Raw genomic sequence first — 16,109 nt, forward strand, 5'->3', positions numbered from 1 at the left:
TTTACCTATGCATTGAGTAGTTTACCGTCAGGAAAGGCATCTGGACCTGATCAAATCCCGATTGAGTTTTATAAGGTATTTAGGGAGTGTTTATTGATCTATATGTTTGAGGTTATGTTGTATGTACAACAAGGGGGGCAGGCACAGGATTCATGGGGAGGGGCAGATATAATTGTTATCGCTAAAAAAGGGAAGCCTTTAACTCTCCCTGGATCCTACAGGCCAATCACTCTGATGAATTCAGATGTTAAGGTATACTCGAAGATGTTGGCAAAAAGACTTGCAGGCTGTATAGAACATCTGGTGAGCCCATCACAGCATGGTTTCATACCCGGGAGGGGTACTACACAGCATATTAGGACAGTCATCACTATGTTTGATGCGGCAGAGGTTGCAGGCGATCCTATTTCGGCTCTCTTCTTAGACGCCGAGAAGGCATTTGATAGGGTCGCCTGGGACTATCTATGGGAGGTCATGAAGTGGTGTGGTATTGGGCCAGGATACATACAGGCTATACAAGCTCTATATAGAAACCCGGTCGCAAAAATAAGAGTAAATGGAGGGCACTCAGATCTAGTACATATACAAAGAGGGACCAGACAGGGTTGCCCGTCTTCTCCATTGCTTTTTGCCTTATACATAGAGCCACTACTTCGCAAACTAGAGGGAAACCCTGAGATTCAGTCTATGTCAATAAATGACAGTACCGTGACAAAAAGAATTTCTTGATGTCTGTGCTGACTACTGCCTTCGATCTACATTGAGAGGGCTCACGATTCAGGTGGAATGGTGATTGCACATGACGCATTCCAGTAGGTAAGAGAAATTGTACCAGTGCGACCCGCCCGAACCACGAATCATCGCAGGGTGCTCACACGCTGAGTTCTTCAGGTACCACTAACTCACTGTACCACAAGTCATCTCCCCATGGCCTTATTAAGGTTGAATTCACTAGGCAAAAAACATTGCTCCCAGTGCGCCCTGCCCGGACCACATATGTTACGTTATAAAGGTCTCTTCTATAGCGCATGGCTACTCCAAGGAGTGTCCCGGCGCTTTGGCAAAGAGAACTAAAAGGAAAAATGCACAACACAACACCACCACGGGCCGACAGAAAATTACTGGGAGAAAAGCCAGGTCTTCAGTTCCTTTCTAAAGGAAAGTAGACTGTTGGCTCCTCTCAAAGAAAAAGGAAGCTCATTCCAGCATCGAGGTGCCAGGTACCAGAAGGAACGACCTCCGCTGCGAGCACGTTTGATGGTAGGGACAACGGCTTTAGCCAGCATAGCAGACCTTAAAGTCCTCCTAGGGGCATAGAAGGCCATACACCTTCCAAGATATTTTGGGCCAATAGAATGGAGGGCCTTAAAGGCGAGGGTCATGACCTTAAAAGTGATTCTCTTAGAGACTGGGAGCCAATGCAGTCTCTTGAGTAATTCCGAAGCTCCTGCTCTTCGTTGTAATCCAAAGATGGCTCTGGCAGCCGAATTCTGCACAACCTGCAGGTGTGCCATCAGGTATTTGGGACGGCCAAGGTAGAGAGCGTTCGCGTAATCGAGACGCGAGCCTATCAAGGTCTGGACAGTGATTCTTTTATGTTGCAGAGACAACAGTGGAAGACATTTCTGCAACATTTTCAGGATACCAAAACATTTCCTTGTCAGCCCTAAGATCTGGGGTCTAAAGGATCATATCATCGCAGGTTACGTACACGCTCAGTACCAAAGGTACTACTAACTCAGTGCACCATAATTCATCGTCACGTGGCCGTATTCAGGCAGAATTCAACAGACAAAATACATTGGTCCGAATGCAGCCCCCCCTGGACCACGCATTATCGCAGGGTACGTACAAGCTCAGCGCCAAAGATACTACTAACTCATTGGACCATAAATCATGGCAAAGAAGAGTGAACAGTTTTATGTCAGCAACGAGGAACACTATCACTTTTAAATGGAATTCATGCAGAATTCAATCAACAAAAGACATTACTCTAATTACTGTGTCCTCCGACCACGCATCATCCCAGGGTATGTACACGCTAAGCACCAAAGGTACTAATAACTCAGTGACCCAAAAATGATCGCCACGTGGCCTTACTAAGGCAGAATTCACAAGACAAAAAACATTACTATCAGTACGGCTTGCCCGGACCACGCATCATCGCAGGCTCCAAAGAACCTTGTTATTTCAGGTGCCACTAACTCAGTGCAAACCAAACTAAGTATACACCTATCAAACCTATACAATACCCCTTTAGTATGCTTCCTTCAAAAATTTCTTTTATATCACTTATAGATTTAGTTGAATAATAAAATTCACGCTGCAAGTGCAAAGGCACACTTATTGACAGTCTACACTGCGGACAGCACAGGTCACAATTTGAACTATAATGTCCCTGAAACATACATATTTCGACAATGTATTCCATAAATTTTTCATCTGTTATTTCAATCGTGATTACACATGATGCAGTCCAGCCTAAGATCTACACTGGGGACAACAGGGTTTACAACTTGAATTCAGCTTTGCATTTACACTACAGACGGCAGGGAATTCAGCCTTTGATATTTGATATTTATGGATATTTATAGAGCGCAGACATTCGCTCCAAAGGAGCATCTTGGCGCTTGATTTACCTAATGCACAGACAATTATACTGTATGTGTTCAGATTTTGTTAAAAAAAAAGTGAAAAAAGCATTCTTCTATAACTGTGCTAACTACTGCCTTCCATGTACACTGCGGAGAGTAGGGTTCACAACTTGTATTCAGATTTGGATCTATACTACAGACAGCATTGAATTCAGCCTCGATTTATTTAAGGCAGAGACAAAAAATACTCCTGTGGCAATGGTAGTATGCGCAAGCACCTTCAATCCCTGCATCCTCTGAACTATGCTCACAAAGAATGTACGAAACTGCGCCAAAATATACCTCCACCACCGGCAATACCAAGTATCTCTGGGGCATCACCTTCAACATCGCCACCAGACATAGGTCCCCATTTTGAGAGAGTTAGAATGCACTGCGTGAAGTGCAATTGTTTAATTTTTTATGGGGAGCAATCAGTAGACCTAGTTTGCAGAGCAATTGATAACCATCAATGGTAGTTTTTTTTCCATCAAAGTGCATGCAGTCCAGTATGCAACAGTCAATGCTTTGAGTGCAGCCCATTCAGACCACGCATTATCGCAGGGTGAGCACACGCTAAAAACCAGACGTACCACTAACTCATTACACTTCAAATAATCGCCACGTGGACTTATTAAGGCAAAAATCAGTAGTCAAAAGACATTCTTACCAGTGCGGTCTGCCTGAACCATGCATCATTGCAGGCTCCACACAAACTGCCCCACCTCAGTGCACCACAACTCATGAACCCTTTACGATTGAATCTTCTGTGTATTATTTCACATATAGTGTTCCTACCTTTGTACAGCAGAAGTCATAAACCGTTTATGATTGAATATCTGTGTATGATATCATGATTACTATTCTACTTGTTACCAACAGCAACTTAATAAAATGGAGTCGAGCACATGTGCCCGTACCCACTTCAACTATCTATCTGTGTCTGTGTATTTATTATGTTTGTAAAATGTTGCTCCTGCGCCCTACCACAATATATTGTGCTGTAAATAGTGTATGCAACCAACTTACCTCTGCCATTAGGAAAAACTTTGATTATATAACTTTCTCTCGCTCATTCTAGAAATACAAACTGGATCATTACAATACTGCAAACAAAGTGTATTGTAAATTTATAAGTGTGTGCTATTGCTCGATTTTATTTTTTTTTAGCATATTTATATAGCGCGAACTCGACCCAAAACTATATTAGCAATTTACATGAACACTGTATTTACAGTACATTTTCAGATACACGTAGATTACATCAGTTCTCTACAATAACAGGATGTGGACGGAACTCTGAGCCTCGAACACTGATTTCCAGCACCAAGTTCCACAGTATACCCGAAAGACTGCATACATATATGTATTAGCTGCCCTTCATGTGCCAAAAACTGCAACCTAAAGCTTTCATAGGCCTGTATTACTAAAGCTACAACACTTCACTGAAAGTACAACAAGCATTCATTTTCTCAGAAATGCGTCATGTCCACCATCTTTTATGTGTGCAACTATGGATGAATGTAGGATTAGTAATTCCCTGTACCTTCCATGTTGGCCATGCTGTGGGACTTTACAGACATAATGACACATTTACGTGTAAGACTCGGGTGACGGCAGCAGTACAACACAGACACCTGAATCAGTTGATTTCTCAAATAGCGCATGACGGAACCATGCCCATAGCTCCCGAGTCATCGAGTCATCGTTCACAGCTTCGCACAGCACTGCCATACGTCAGTCCAGCCCACTCCGCTTACGCTTCCAGGAAACACAACAACGCTACATGGCCCAGATTTCCATTGTAGTTATTTTTTTGTTCCAGGTCTAGTTGTCAGAACGGCACACACACACTCCCTCCTGACTGGTATACACCCACACCACACCCATCCAGCAGATGCATCACAACACAGGTTACCCTACAAATAAAAAAGACGGAGCGCTTGTGCTCTACGCCATTTTAGAGTTGCTCCCATGGCAAGTGCTGTTATGGCCCGTCCTGGTGTTTCGGACCCCGCATGTAGGCCCAAACTACCAAACAGGGGGCCCACCACCATATGTGTGGCCTCTTTGGTCACTGAGTTAGTGGTACCGCAAAGACTGAGCAGTTGATGAACCTGCGATGAAGATAGGTGCACGAATATGTCCTTTGCCATAGTGATATCAAGACTCAGCACCAAATGTGAGACTTCTTGGTTGCAGAGCCGGACTGCATGATGTAGAACGTACCCTGTCTGTGAAAAGGTGAGCAGTGAGGCCTGGTAGTGCAGTGGAGGGAGTAAATGGGGTATAGAATACTGTATACAAAAAGGCAGTCCTATATACCGTATCTTATTGCATTTGTATTTTTTTCCAATAGCAGGAAAGTTTTTTTAGTCGGTCAAAAGTCCATCGCTCGTGATGATTGAAACCACGTGGATCACTGAGCACCATTTGTTTTCTATAACCAGCTGGAAAACATTACTACTCTACTAATTCTTCATAAATCGAAGCCCATTAAACAAGTTGGAACTGTACAAATAGTTGTATTCGTAAAGCTGGAGGGAAGGTGCGTGAAAGGGCGATGTTATTCTACTTCACATTAAGATAGTAACAATTACCAATCATAACATCTTTGTTTTACTATCTTTTAGATGTAGAGCTTCAAGGTGCATCATGACTCAGCATGTGGTGGAAGACACACCGGTGACAGAAAGGTGAGCAGCGAATATTCTTTTCAGTCAACCTCTCACTTCCTCTCTCCTTTGATAAAGAAATGAGCACAATCTTATCTTCCTTTTTATCTAACAGGTTCTGTTTCACAAATTGGCATCCCCCTCAACACCTCCAAAGCTCAACGTTTGAGGATTCTGAGATGATACGTGGCCATCGTAACATCACACAAGAAGGCTGCTTCGACACGTGGTGGACCCTCTTTGAATCAGGCCAATGGCACAAGGTGAGCACAGAAGCTTGTTTTCGAAGCAACAAGAAGTTACCTGTGAGCGGAGTGGCTGGATAGTGTGCAGCAAGTTGACTGGTAAGAATGTACAATTACCTCCGGGCAGTGGGAGTGGATAGATTGTAACAGTCTGGGTGCACAAGAAAGGGCACTCACCTCCAGACACTTGGAGTCAATGGGGTGCAACAGTCTGGGTACGCAGTAATGAGAACTCACCGCTATGCAGTGGGAATGCATGGGTATAGTACTCTGGGAGACACCTCCTTGCAGTGGAAGTTGATGTAATACAGTACCCTGAGGGTCCAAAGGTATAACGCAGAAATATACGTGTGCAGTTGTATGTACTCTGCTATTACTAACTCTATACTATCTTTCAGATCACTAAACTTGAGGGTGCCCTATGAACCAGCATGTGGTTGGACACACATTGGAGGCAAAAAGGTGAGCTACGAAGACTTTCTCCAGTATAAACACTACCTCTCCTGCTCCATCTATTACTTTCTCTCTCTCACACTTTCAATGTTGTTGTATCTCTCTTTCTCTCTCTCCCTCTCTCTCACATTGTTTCTCTTTCTCTTTTCAAGTTATGGACGCAGCTGACCACTCTGTACATAAATAAATGAAGGCTGTATTTACTACAGTCTGCAGTAAAGAACCAAAGCAGACTTCAAGTTGTGAACACTGCTGCTGAAAACAGTGTTTCCAAAAGGTAAGCAGAGCAGCCTAGATACACAATGCCTCCAATTAAACGTGTTGCAAATAAACAATATTGTCCTGCATAATGAAGTGATCTCTCACCTAATTCTGTCTCATCTCTGAATCATTTTAAAGACCTGCTGGACAGTACTGCAGATCTGACCCAGCAGGCACTTCCCTATGGACACCTCTTTAACGGGGCCTATGAGAGGGGTGGGATGTATCAGACACACTGCACACATGCAAATAAGCAATATTGCCAAGTGTTATGTTAATTTGTGATCTTCGACCTCATTCAGTCACATGGATCTAATTTTAAAGACTTATTTTCATTTTTGTTTTGCAGGTTACCTACCCTCCTACCATTGGAGTCCATTTCACATTTTGTTCATTATACTGTTATGTTAAAGTTACGTTTCTATTTAATCATTGTTGTTTTAATAAAAGTAAATAAAAAAATGATTGTATACGTCTTCTTTTTCTGACAACATTTCACTATTATTTAGTGTGATAATCATAGGCTTAGAGAAGATTTACCAATTAAAAGTAGAAAGATTTTTATAACTAGAAGTATTATATTGAGCCTAACTCTTTACCAGTTCTTTACCAGAGTCTGTAGCTATGATTAAAGGTTCCTATGGAAAAAATTTAAAAGTCCAGCATACTTACTGTTTGGATTAGCAACATTGTGTGACGAACTTGTGACCTGTGTGCTCAGTTAAGTGTCCCATGAGCTGGTACTATGGTAACAGGCAGTAAGCAGTTTGGGGGTAGGGTTGAAAGGTACTGGCTGTACAGAAGCTGTTATATTTACCCAGGATCCTCTACATGACACAGGGGAAAGCAAACTGAGACGACAGATCACTGTGGGGCAGATTAACAAGCCCATTGTACCACTTATACAGTTTTATACGGTTCTTTATAGCTTAGATGAGGGAAACGAGATTGCAGACGCATCAGAGTATCTGAGTAACATCCCACCGCCAATCCTGCTTGAGGAAGAGAAGCTGGCTCTAGATCTGCCAATTCAACTGGAGGAACTTACATCAGCCATGGGTAGCCTACCCTCTGGTAAATCTGCGGGGCCGGATCAGATCCCTGTAGAATTTTACAAAGTTTTTCAAGCAGCATTGATCCCTGATATCTTTACTACTCTGACACTGGAACAATGAGGAGAGTCAATTTTGGCGGGGCGAATATCATAGTAATCCTGAAGAAAGGGAAACCCCCCCCTGGCACCTGGGTTTTATAGACCAATTACTCTATGGAACTTCGATGCCAAGAACTTTTCCAAAATACTTGCCAAAAGACTAGCTAGAATTATTGAGAGCTCGGTAAGTCTGTCGCAACATGGCTTCATTCCAGGTAAAGGTACCACCCAGCATATCAGACAAGAAGTTACATTATTCGATGCATTAGGAGTCCCGGGAGACCCTATGGCAGCTTTATTTTTAGACTCAGAAAAGGTGTTCGATAGGGTTTCCTGGGACTACTTGTGGAGAGTAATGAGGTAGTATGGTATGGGGGAGGGACATATTAAAGCTATCCAGTCTCTCTTTAGAGAACCAACAGCCAGTATTAGAGTTAACAGAGGATATTCTGCCTTAGTCAAAATTAGCAGGGGGACAAGGCAAGGCTGCCCTTCCTCCCCTCTGTTGTTTGCACTCTATATGAACCCCTTGTTGCGCAGTCTGGAGGCTAACATTAATATCCCCCCACTGGGTGTAAATGGCAAGGAGTTTAAAACATTGGCTTATGCGGATGACGTGGCGATTCTAACATCTAACCCTACTCTAGCTATTAGGGAGGTGGAATCGGTAGCCAGGCAATTTGGCCGGGTCTCAGGCTATAGGCTCAATGAGGCTAAGACCCACCTAGTGAAAAATTCTTATGCACTCTGTAATGATAGTCGGGTCGTTAGCTCAGCAATATATCTAGGGGTCGAGGTTCCTGCAGATTTAGACAGGGTGGTGGAGCAGAATATGGCCCCTTTAATGGTGAGAGTGAGAACAGACCTAGAGAGAATGAATAACCTTCACCTATCTTTAGTTGGTTGCACTAATGTTATTAAGATGTTAATTTTGCCCAAATTTCTTTATGTTTTCAGGGCAATCCCGTTATACTTTGAGGCTAGATGGTTTCAGGCACTTGAGTTAATTTTTAATAGGTTTATTTGGGCACATGGCAAAACAAGGAGGGTATATAGGTTTATTACCCTCCCAAGAGATAGAGGAGGGTGGGGAGCACCGGATTTTAGGTTATAAAATAGGGCGGCGGCTCTACAGTACATGCAGGGGATGATCGGAGGTGGTGGAGGGGACCAAAGGATTACTAGTATGTCTACCGATGTCTATGCAGTGGTTTTGGGTATAGAGGTAGAGAACTGTTTTTTAAATTGCACTGGTTTCGCATACTACAAAAGGACCAGGTTTAAGACAGTTTGTGCTGCCGTTAAGATTTGGACTGCCTTCTTGAAAAAATTTGGGATGGGCAGATTTAATAGGTATACTCGATTGTACAAAAACAGATCCTTTCCAGAGGCGGTCTTCGCAGACTCAGCTATGTCAGGCTGGACCCATAAGGGGATCGTCAAGATTGGGGACATTATGGGACCAGGAGGGGTTGTACAGTTTATGGATTTAATTACTAAATAATGTATAGATAGCAGAAGAGTCTTTAAATACCTACAGGTCAGCAGTTTCTTGAGTAATAAACAGGGTGTGTCTGCAGGTTTTGGCATTAATTAAATATTGGACAAAATAGAAAAAGTAGGTGATTGTGCTATTTGCAGGTTCTATGCATGCCTGGCAGCAGGGAAATCAGACAATTTATGTAAATACGGTAAAAAATGGGCTGAGAAACTGAGCATTGAGACACACTGGTTTCAGGAATCGTTAGACTTGGGTTGTACGGTTCTTTGCTCAGCCTCCCTTCAGGCACAGCACTACAAAACAATATATTCCATCTATTTCACCCCTGCCAGAATAGCACAATGGGGCGGTACCTCAGTGATTAATTGCCCACGTTGTAACTTACCAGAAGCAGACATTGTACATATTTTCGCCACCTGCCCCCAACTTTACACGCTTATCAGAGATATAGAGTTATTTTTTGTTAGATCTTTGGGAATTCAAGTTGTACTTACACCGACCCTGATACTTTTGGGGGTAAGCCCAGATTCCGATATCCCCCACCAAGAGTTTATGTTTGTTGCTATGGCAGTCTGCAGACTTGCTATAGCTAGGTCTTGGCTGGATAAAATACCCTCGGCATTACAAACATGGCTGGCAAGTCTCCTGGCTGCTTATAATTTAGAAAAAGGAATTTATGCACGGAAAGGTAGGAGAGGGAGGCAGTTAGGGCTGAGAATTTGGGATCCTGTACCGAGATGGAAGGAGGGATTGGTGCAATAATGATAATTGATTATCCATTGCATGCTTATTTACTTGTTACTTTTTTTTCGAACTGTTAGTCCTTTTCTGGGTTCTTATTGTCTCCTCTGATGGCTTGTTTATATTGTAAAGTAATTAGCCCATTGTATTGTATATGATTTATCAATGTATGTAAATTTCCAGTTTGTTTGGCTGTTTATATTAAGCTGTGCTATGATTTAAGACAATTGTTGGAGGAAAAAAAAAAATTCTTTTAATAAAAAAAAATGAGTGTATACGTCTTCTTTTTCAGACATTTCACTATTATTTAGAGTGATAATCATAGGCTTAGAGAAGATTTAACAATTAAAAGTAGAAATTATGTTTATAACTAGAAGTATAATACTGAGTCTAACTCTTTACCAGTTCTTTACCAGAGTCTGTAGCTGCGATTAACGGTTCCTATTGAAAATTTTAAAAAGTCCAGCACACTTACTGTTTGGATTAGCAACATTGTTTTCTGAACTTGTTACCTGTGTGCTCAGTTAGGTGTCCCATGAACTGGTACTATGGTAACAGGCAGTAAGCAGTTTGTGGGTAGGGTTGAAAGTTACTGGCTCTACAGAAGCAGTTATATTTACCCAGGATCCTCTACATGACAAAGGGGAAAGCAAACTGAGATGACAGAACACTGTGGGGCAGATTTACACGCCCATTGCTCCACTTTCGCGTCACTTTTCCCATGTTAAAAGTGATGCAATAGTGGCGCAAGAGACTTGTAAATCTGCCCCTATGTACATTACGAGCAAAATTCTTCGAATTAAGCTCAAGAGAGGGCTCAAAAAATAGCCACTGACGTTACAAAACCCCACGTACAATTTACCTACTCTGTACTCAACAATGGGCAATTCTTTATCAATCACAATTAGACAGTGTTGCTTCACGATTCACAGTGTGCACTTCATTAAAAACTTCATGCCTATTTAAATGGGAGATGGGATTGTCGACATTCCAAAATTTAGGGGCATATTTACAAGGTCAGCGTTAAATTTATCGCTGCTTTAACTGCAGCAAACTACAGCTAAAATGGCGATAATGGACTTCAAAATCCTTTGTTGTTTTACTGGAAGGTTTTTTCAACACTGCTGTTTGCAATGGCAGGTTGAGAGCCGAGGCTCCTGACCTGCCATAGCAAACTTGGTTTGCATTTTGAAAAGAGAAACACCTACTCTCTCTTTTAAAATGCAAGCAGAATGCTTTTCCCCACAGGGAGCTGCATATTAGCATGTCCCCGTGTGGAAAAGTATTGCTGGCTTCCGAAGGATGCAGGGGGCTGACTAGCACCGTAGGGGCATTTGGGCCTCCACCCACAGTCACCACGGTTGAATATACGCCCATGGGATGGGATCCAGAGGAAGAATACAAATTAGTAGTAGGTGATATTTTTTTTTATGGTAAAATAAGGAGTCTGTAATGGGCATATTTACAAGGACAGCGTTAAAATGTTCTGGTGTAAACCTGGGCTTTCAAAGGTTTTTTAAATGCTAATTCCTCACTATATCAGGCCTGAAACCTTTTGTTTTTTCAGTGAATTTCAAAGGTTTTGAAATTGACAATTTTTATAATGTATTAATTGTTATATTTTTTTATACTGATTTACTAAATTTTTTAAAATATTTATGTTTAGATATTGTTTTTTAAATTACATTGTAATTACATTATACATTACATTACAAAATATACTTTCTCAGAATGAATTACTTCAGTTTAAATTCTTTGCAAATAGGCGATAGACTTTTAAGTAAAGTAGTTACAGTTGTTGCAATGGGAAACACAATTTCAAACACAATGCAACATTGACCTCAATGTGTTTTTCTAGCTAAATGCAATTAGTTACTTTATGGATTACTTTTCTAACCAGAGGATTGGATCCTAGATTCAGTCCTTGGACATCTCCTGTAAACAGTTGAGTAAAAATGTTTTAGTTACAGTAGTGATTTTTAAGGAATATTATTGTATTTTAAAAGTTGACACAGACATGTTTTCACATAGAATCACCAATGTTATCCTATGGGAGGAAATTCACTTAGAAGGTAAGTAGTGTTATCACTACTTTTTCTTACTCAGTAGTGGATCCTGGTTCCAGCACTGGTGCATCTCCTGTAAACAGTTGAAAGAATGTGTTTAAGTCATACAGGCGATTTTTTAGAAATGTTTTTAGTTTGTGAAAATAGACAGAAACTTTTCTGGTGAAAACCAGACAATGGATTCCTATGGAAGGAAATTCAAGTTACTGGTAAGTATGGTTAGAATTACTTTTCAGGATCAGTACTGGGCTCAAAGATGCAGCACTGAGGTCTCTCCTGATAACAGGTGAGTAAATCGGAATTTGTAGTTCGGTTGATTTTAAAGGAAATATTCAAAGTTCCAAAACTCCACATTTTGAAGAATTTCCAAACTAAACAAGTCAATGTTAGTCTACGGATGGAAATTCAAGTTACTGTAAGTATGGTTAGAGCTACCTTTCAGGATCGTAGTGGGCTGAAAGATGCAGCACTGAGGTCTCTCCTGATAACAGGTGAGTAAATCGGAATTCGTAGTTTGTCTGATTTTTGAGGATTTTTTTAAATTTCCAAAACTCCATGCTTGGAAAAATTTCCAAGGGAAACCAGTTAATGTTAGCCTATGGAAGGAAATTCAAGTTACTGTAACTATGAGCAGAATTACTTTTCAGGATTAGTAGTGGGCTGAAAGATGCAGCACTGAGGTCTCTCCTGATAACAGGTGAGTAAATCGAATTCGTAGTTCGGCTGATTTTTGAGGAATTTTTTTAAGTTCCAAAACTCCACACTTAGAAGAATTTCCAAGTGAAACCAGTCAATGTTAGCCTATGGAAGGAAATTCAAGCTACTGTAAGTATGGTTAGAATTACTTTTCAGGAGCAGTAGTGGGCTGAAAGATGCAGCACTGAGGTCTCTCCTGATAACTGGTGAGTAAATCGGAATTTGTAGCTCAGATAATTTTAGAGGAATATTTGTACGTTTCAAAAATAGACGCTTAGAAACTTTTCTGGTGAAAACCACACAATAGATTCCTATGGAAGGAAATACAAGTTACTGGTAAGTACGCATAGATTTACTTTTCAGGGTCCGTACTGGGCTCAAAGATGCAGCACTGACGTCTCTCATGATAACAGGTGAGTAAATTGGAATTCATAGTTCCGCTGATTTTAGAGGAATGTTGTGCTCAATAGTGAAGTAAGGGGGCGGGTCCTTAGGTGACATGTGCAAACACACCCTGTGGCGTGTTTTAGATTGGGGAATTAAATCCTCTTCAATCCTGAGGTCCCCTGTGAGCCAACCAGCCCACCAGGTACCTCCAGTATGTGCCAGGGAGCTGTGTTGCAGAGAGGTGTTCAGAGGGCACACCCCCTTTTTACAACACTCTGTAACGCAGCTCCGTAGCCGTTAATGGAGGTACCTGTTGGACTAGTTGGCCAATAGGGGACCTCTGGATTGAAGAACAATTAATTCCCCAACTTAAAACACACCACAGGGCATGTTTGCACACATAACACCTCAAGCCCCACCCCCTACCTTCAGCACTGTGCAAACGCGCCCCGTAGCGCGTTCTAAGTTGGGGGTTTAAGTCCCCTTGCATACTGGGGTCCCTGGAGGCCAAATAGCCCACCAGGATCCTCCAGTATACGCCAGGGGGCTACGTTGCAGAGAGGTGTAAAAAGGGCCGTGGCCTCATTACACCTCTCTGCGACGCAGCCCCCTGGCCCATTTGCAGAGGGGGAACTAATTCCCCTTGCAAACTGGGGGTCCCTGGGGGCCAAGAAGCTCACCAGGAACCTCCAGTATGCACCAGGGGGCTGCGTTGCAGAGAGGTGTAATGAGGCCCGCCCCTTTTTACACCTCTCTGCAAGGCAGCACCCTGGCACGTTTGCAGAGGGGGAATTAATTCCCCTTGCATACTGGTGGACCCAGGGGATCAACTAGCCCAGCAGGAACCTCCAGTATGTGCCAGGGGGCTGAGTTGCAGAGAGGTGTTCTGAGGCCATGCCCCCTTTTACACCTCTCTGCAACGCAGCCCCCTGGCGGGTTTACAGAGGGGGAACACATTCCCCTTGCATATTTGGGGTCCCTGGGGGCCAACTAACCCACCAGGAACCTCCAGTATGCGCCAGGGAGCTGCATTGCAGAAAGGTGTAATGAGGCCACGCACCTTTTTACAGCACTCTGGAAAGCAGCTCCGTGGCGCTTACTGGAGGTACCTGGTAAGCCAGTTGGCCCCAGGGACGCCAAGTATTCAAGGGAAATTACTTCTCCCTCTGCAAACGTGCCAGGGGGCGCATTTGCAGAGTGGTGCAGGGAGGGGGCAGGGCTTGGGGAGACAGATTTCACCACTCTGCAAACGCGCCCCCTGGCGCGTTTGCAGAGGGGGAACTAATTCCCCTTAAATACTGGGTGTCCCTGGAGGCCAACTAGCCCACCAGGAACTTCCAGTATGCGCCAGGGGGCTGCCTTGCAGAGAGGTGTTAAAAGGGGTGTGGCCTCTTTACACGCATACTGAAGTTTCTTGGTGGGCTACTTGGCCCCCAGGGACCCACGGTATTCAAAGGGAATTAGTTTCCCCTCTGCAAACGCACCAGGGGGCATGTTTGCAGAGTGGTGCCTTAATTTTTTTGGGGGGGATCTGCAGTGTACGCATACCATACACGTATCCCTCGATTAAAAAAAATATATATATATTTGTTTTGGGCCTTGGGGGTCCTTGTGGGACCCCCTGAGCAGGCCTAGGGGGGTCAGGGTGTTTCTACCCTGCCCCCTTTTCTTCGTTTTCACCTTTGTTTACCTAATTACTTATGACTCGGTTGTACCGGACTGGGTATATTGAAGGGGAAAGGGTGTGCAGCCCCACTCCCTAATCCCATTTTTGGCCCTGGAGACCCCATCCACGGGCTTAATGTATTTATTAAGGAGAGGAGGGCCACACAGCCCCCCTCTATAAGCCTTTAATGGCCTCAGGAATCCTATCCCCCAGGGCCGGCTCACTTGTTGTGTTCTGCGGAGTGCACCCCAGGGACACAGAAGTTTCCCGGCCTGCAGTACCACAGGCAAGGAAACATCTGTTTGCTCCCGTCCAGTGGGAGCATTTTTAAATCTCCTGGCAACAGGGAAGAACACACTAAGGGCATGATTTAGATTTTGGTGGATGGGTTACTCCACCACAACGGTAAAGGATATCCTGTTTGCCAAAATATAAATCCCATTATGGGCTATGGGATTTACATCACATGACCTTGCAAGGCCAAGAAAGGGTTAAAAAAAAACTTCCAGTGAAATCGCAATAGTTACAAATTTACAGGAATACATTGAAAAAAGCAAGCTAGGGTCCTGCACTTGCTTTTTAATCATCCATGGGAGGGCCAGGTCCCATGGGAATGTCATAAAAATAGAAGAGGGCTCACAGGCTTATGCAAGTTCTGGAGACCACCACCTCCCCAGGGCATTGTATGTATGTATGCGGGGGAGGCCCTTGTGGCACTCCCCGCCCTTGGGACCACCAACTCCCAGGGAATTGTATTAAAAAAATGCGATGGGGCCCGCACTGCCCACCTCCAGCCCCAGATACAACCGCCTCCCCAGGGCAAACAATGTAAAATGAATGCAGTGGGGCCCACACAGCCCACGCATAGACTCAGGGAAGACCACCTCCTTGGGGCCCAAAGAAAATAATGAAGGTGGGCCATTGCTGCCCCTTGGGGACCAACACCTCACTGGGGCTTAAATAAAAATGAAAGGGGACTGCACAGTCCCCCTCATTGAGCCATTTACGGCCCTGGGGACTGTCACACCCCAGGGCTGGCTCCTACTACCTCCCGAGAGTCCGTTTTTTTAAGTAAGTCCAAAGAAATCACAAGCTGCACATTTATAATGACAGCAAAACTACTCTCACACTTGAACTGCCATGATTTAAGCAATGTACTACATAGTACCCTCCATGAGAACTCTCCGCGTAGCTCAGGGGATCTAATTGCCACTGTGTGTTGTGCCACAATGTAATTGATTGCTGTTGTAAATGCGTTTTAAATAAAGTTCCTCTCATTAGAATGAAATAGATTTGTGAGAAATATGCCCTTTTGCTCCATTAACAGAAGATGACTGTGAAATACCTGATAAGATGTAAAAAAAAGAGTAATGGGTTGTTTATGTATCTAGTTTGTGAGAACATAGAAAATGTTGTGTTAATTCACTGTTTCTTTATTGCATAGAACCCTGTCCTGATGAAGGTGTCAACTTAGAAACTGAAACGCTGCGTCGACAACTTGTTTTTAAATCTTTTGCTGTTTTTAATATTTTGTATTGTGGACATTGTAGAGATGTACATCATTTCTGTATGATGCTGACACTCTTTTTTACTTCGTACTGTGGCACAGTTATTGATGCTTTATATTGTGTA

Source organism: Lissotriton vulgaris, chromosome 9 (genome assembly GCF_964263255.1).
Source record: "Lissotriton vulgaris chromosome 9, aLisVul1.2, whole genome shotgun sequence".
Lineage (NCBI taxonomy): Eukaryota > Metazoa > Chordata > Amphibia > Caudata > Salamandridae > Lissotriton > Lissotriton vulgaris.